Source organism: Micropterus dolomieu, linkage group LG03, assembly GCF_021292245.1.
Source record: "Micropterus dolomieu isolate WLL.071019.BEF.003 ecotype Adirondacks linkage group LG03, ASM2129224v1, whole genome shotgun sequence".
Lineage (NCBI taxonomy): Eukaryota > Metazoa > Chordata > Actinopteri > Centrarchiformes > Centrarchidae > Micropterus > Micropterus dolomieu.
In genome coordinates, this window is record NC_060152.1 from 3,263,261 (window position 1) to 3,268,356 (window position 5,096).

Sequence of the window (5,096 nt, forward strand, 5' to 3'; positions counted from 1 at the left end):
GTCCTAATTTACATTTGTGTTTTGTTGGCAAGAAAATGTAAGTAACATTATTCACATGAAGTTCTAGGTTTACATATGTTTCACATGTAATCCCATAGGTTTCACGTGGGATTTCACAAGGGCTTCACATGTATCCCATAGGTTTCACCTGGGTTTCTGTTGTTTTCACATGAAATCACATGGATTTCACATGTAATCCCATGGTTTCACATGGGTCTTTCTATGGTTTTAACAGAATTTACACAAGTTTCACATGTAATCCCATGGGTTTCACGTAGGATTTCACAAGGGCTTCACATGTATCCCATAGGTTTCACCTGGGTTTCTGTTGTTTTCACATGAGAATTTACATGGATTTCACATGTAATCCCATGGTTTCACATGGGTCTTTCTATGGTTTTAACAGAATTTACACAAGTTTCACATGTAATCCCATGGGTTTCACATGTAACCATATGGGATTCACATGGGAATATACATGGGGTTCACACATTACACCATGTCAATGTTCCAAAACCACATGTTTCACAACATGTTAAATTCCACATGTGCAAAATCACATGTCCATGTTGTCACATGTGATTACATGTGATTTTACACATGTGAAATTAATGTGGATTTTCTGTAAGGGAGTAGATATCAGCAGAGGACAGATAGTTACAGACCGGTTGTATTGGAGTCTCTGAAGTGGAAGAGCCACCAAGTAAGAATCTCACACACTGAAAAAAAATTTCTGAGGGTTTATTTGTGTCATATTTACAAAGCACAATGGTTAGACAATTTTTGTTTCGCTCTTGGCATTGCTGATGCTAAAGTCAGTGGTTTGATGCAACAGAAAATACAACTTTTACTGACCAGCAGACCCACCAAATTCATCTGCTAAATGAAATTTGCCATCAACCTTTGTGGAAGTGTGTCCTTGTTACAAAATTAAATTCTGTAGTAATATTGGCAGTGCAGCATTTTGCAGTTCAACAAAAAGGGTGTGATGAGGTAGCACACGTCACAGGATCCGTGTACATTGTCATGACAGTTTGGCCTTGGATCGACAAGCCACAGCAAAACCTGGAGAGGGAGAAAAAAACCCAAATGAATATCATGCTTTACAAGAGCTGAAGATCAAAGAAGACACTGCTGAACAGCCAGTCAGCACCAAAGGATCCAAACTACAAGGCTTTGCCGGAAGTCCACCAGCAGTGTGTGCGCCGTCAAATGGCTACGAGGTGGTTTTATTCCATTTTGGGCTCGTGCCAGAACCCACCAGGAGTGTCTCGCTTCAGAGCACAGCCCAGGCAGCTGCTTTCCCTAGTTCACCAGATGACAAATACTTCACACCAAAGTCTATTTTGGCCAGTTCAACATTGTCCTGCTTTCATTTGGATATTTTTGTGCTTCTACCATGGGTGAGTAGGCTACATAGTTAAAGGGTGTCTTTTTTTAATTGTGTTTAATGTTATGTCTTAATTTCTGCCCTGTAACCTGTAGAAAAAGTTAATACAGTTAAGTCTAGTTATGAACGACATGGATTAAAGATTTATCGCTGTGCTTTAGTTGTAATGTTGATATAGTGATGTGATTTACAATTTGGAGTCTGCCCGGTGTTTTATTTTGAAATTTAAAGGATGTGCTGTGCCTGTTCTGTGTGTGACTTCCTGGCTAGCTAAATCTGCTCTATGCTGGACAAGTCTTTCATCTGTTTTAGCAGAGCAGTGCAGAGAGTTAAATGTTAGTGTTGGAGAGATGGCTGCTATGAATATTTGTACAAGTAAAAGATCTATATGCTTCTTTCAACAGGGCTCAACAGGCTAGCGCAGTCAGAGGGCCTCAATCTGCAGCTGCAACAACAAGAAAACATTTTTAATCAACCTAATTATCAAACTACATAATCCAGTGAGCAAAAAATAAAGAGTACATGTAAAAAAAGGCATAATAATAATAAGCTGCAGACCTATGATAAGCTTTAGTGATTCACCGCTGCAGCGTAAGGCAGGACCTTCTGACAGCAAATCACTTGAGTCTCACATCCTAGTTTGGTCCACACCCTAAACTGTGCAGACTAATTAATCGTTGTGGACTTGTTTGTGTTCACGTGTGTCCATGTTCAAGTAAGTGCTGAATAATTGTCACCTTCATGGACCTGTGATAAAGGAGTGACATTGTAATACCGTCAATGTTATGTTACTAGTTTCAACATGTGGTAGTATTTGGTTGTATTCGCCTTTGATAGTTAGCGCTGCTATTAGAGTCTTCGGTATTGGATGGTAATATAGACACGCAGCATTGTATGTCCCTGTTACCCCACTAGGTGGGGCCCTTTATGTTTTCTGATGTGAAGCATTATTTCTCTGTATGTACAAGAGGTCATATCTTACTGCCTATGGTCGACAAGTGTTCTTAAATATTATTGGTGTTTGTTTACTGTGGTAGCATTTGTAAAGGTACAAGCATTCAATTCAAATTAGCTTTATTGGCATGAATGTAATAACAACATTGCCAAAGCATCATATATACACAACATACACAACCATTTGATTAGACGTTAATTAGTAAATCACCTACTTTGTCCTATTAAGAATACTTGAACTTGTACAGAATGGGGAATATTCTGTTAAGTTCACCAAGCTAAATTAAACTCCACAGTTAATGTCCTGTGCTTCCAATCCAATTAATAAAGTGCAGAGGATGAATACTGAATCCATTTAAGTACACATATCAATATACTCTTTTGTGTTCCGTTTTCCCACACCAGTAACTATAAGGTCTGATTATGATAGCCCACTGCTTAATATGAATGGTTTTGTTTACATCCCTGTGACATCCATCCAAACCCACACAAGTTAGTATTTACCTATCAAAATCTTGTACGGAGCAGTTGGTTTTTGAGCTGTGACCCTTTGTGTTGAACTGTGACAGCAGATCTGCCTGAAAGAAGAGCAAATGGGGTCATCTTACAGGGTGTAAATCATTAAATCAGACCTCATCTCTTATGATTTTAAAGACCTGGGGTGGGATGAGATAGGGGGGAAAAGACAACTGCCTCTCTGGTTGGTTCATCCTGCTCCAGGCTCTCATCGATCAGCCTCGCACTCAAACTCTCCAACTACTGATTCTCTCGGCCAATCACAGACCTGTGGCAGGAGACTTTTGGAGGTCCCAAATAATGTGACAGATACTAAATACCAGCATACATAAAAATCAATGTGCACTCATATGCTGAACGATATATCTTTGTGTGAACGTGGTGCTATATAGTGTATCACAGCACAAACAGCAGCAGGTAACCGGGCAATGGGCTCAACACAGTAATTTGTGGGCAGGTTCATGGACGAGTACTTAGTCCAGTCACGGCAATGCGCTGCAATAGGGGCTTTCTGTAACGCAACCAGCTGAGCAGCTGCAGTTTTTCACAAGTTCCACAAAACAACAAACTCCACTACCACTGTGGTTATTAAATATGCTTGAAATTGGACTTAACGTCCACACAACTTTCCTCAGTCAAAAAACGTTAGTGACCCCAGCAGTGCTCCAGCATGTCAACAATACAGGCTATTTTTCATAATTGATTCTGTATTAATGTATATTTTCTGCTATGTAGTAGAAGGGAGTTTCAAAACTCAATTTCACAAAATAACTTAACTTGTTATATTGTGACTATTGTTGTGAATTAATTTGGAGCATTATAGCCTAAATTGTTATCATTTATTACTAGAGCAATGGTGGTCTACATTGTCATCATTTAAAGTGTTATCTTATAGTGTAAAGTTAGGATCACAGTGTTAAAACTCTACAGCGCTGAGTGTGTGTGCTCCTTTCTGTATCTAACTGCCCAGGCACACGTGTGTGTTATTTGGGAGAAAAGGGAGGGAGCACAGTGAGGCAGCATCAAAAACACCTGCAAAGGAAAATATAGAAGCAGATTTTGTGAAAATTGTATTACAAAACATACATCAATATAGTCCATCGCAGTAAGAATGTCCTGTTTCTAGCACGGAGCACAAACAACACCAGTTTATTCCATAAAAGTCAGGTTATAGATGAAATGGCATGATCAAGCAGAGTGCATGCAGAGGACACAGAGAGGAGGAGCAGGCAGTCAGGGAATTTCCCAGACCCATGTGCAGTAGGAAAGAGAGCCAAGAGATGATATGAAGCCAAGAAACAGAGCAATAAAAGGAGGTCCAAAAGGAGGTGAAAGTCTGTCGTTACATGGTTTTCATGTCGACTCGGGTCTCTGTTCTGGTAACAGAATGGGGCTCTATTTTGCACCGATCTCTGACACACTCCGGTGGAACTTTTGTATTCTAATTGGTGTCTGTTTTTGTTGATAATAAAAATGTTGGTAAAAGTTCAAGCTTTCTTATCTGGCCCAAGTCTTGAATTTTTACACGACATTACTATCAACCTACCGACCAAGCCACTTTAATGTAAAGTTCAACACACCAACCTGCACAATTAACACCGAATGAACAATATGGCGAAACTTGCAGATTCCGTGTTATAAAATTGACAACAACTTGCGACTTGCGCAGCTTTTAAAATCTTATTTTGTAACATTAACGTTTGCAGCCCTTTTTTGAGAAAGCGGTCTGAAGTTAGAGCTTAATGTTACTGTAAAAGTTTACTGCTCTTCTGGGGACACCCCCTCGCCGAGTTAGCATACACTTATGATGTTAGCTCGGTAGCTAACATTAGCAAGTGAAAGCAGGTAATGAACTTAAGTCAAATAAGTTACGTACATTCCTGTGCTATCCCAGCAGAATTATTACAACTTAATACTTACAGCTCAAAGTGTTACTCTTCTTCTTCTTTGGGTTTTTACGGGAGCTGGCATCCATTGAGTTGCATTACTGCCACCTTCAGTTTTTATTTACCCTTTGCTTCCATTCATACTAAATCCGCCTATCTTATCCAGTCGCCCTCAGAAAACCAAATATCCATTTCCTACCCTCCACACTTTCTCCATACTCCAATAAACTTTTTACTGTATTATCTATCCGTCCTATTTTTTTAACTGTGTTATCATTTCTTGTCTTTCCTGAGTAAAAATCCTGCATGTTATAAGAATATGTTCTGCTGTTTCAGCCTCCTGACATTGT

General features: G+C 39.5%; 1 long non-coding RNA gene across 1 annotated transcript; it reads right to left on the reverse strand.

Annotated features, from left to right (window-relative positions):
* Positions 1-726: 726 nt before the first annotated feature.
* Positions 727-3,556, reverse strand: LOC123967668. The gene is made up of 3 exons (XR_006824308.1): positions 3,001-3,556; positions 2,849-2,922; positions 727-1,065 (listed from the first exon to the last, which is right to left on the reverse strand). It is a non-coding gene; the product is annotated as an uncharacterized LOC123967668 (long non-coding RNA).
* Between the last annotated feature and the right edge of the window lie 1,540 nt (positions 3,557-5,096).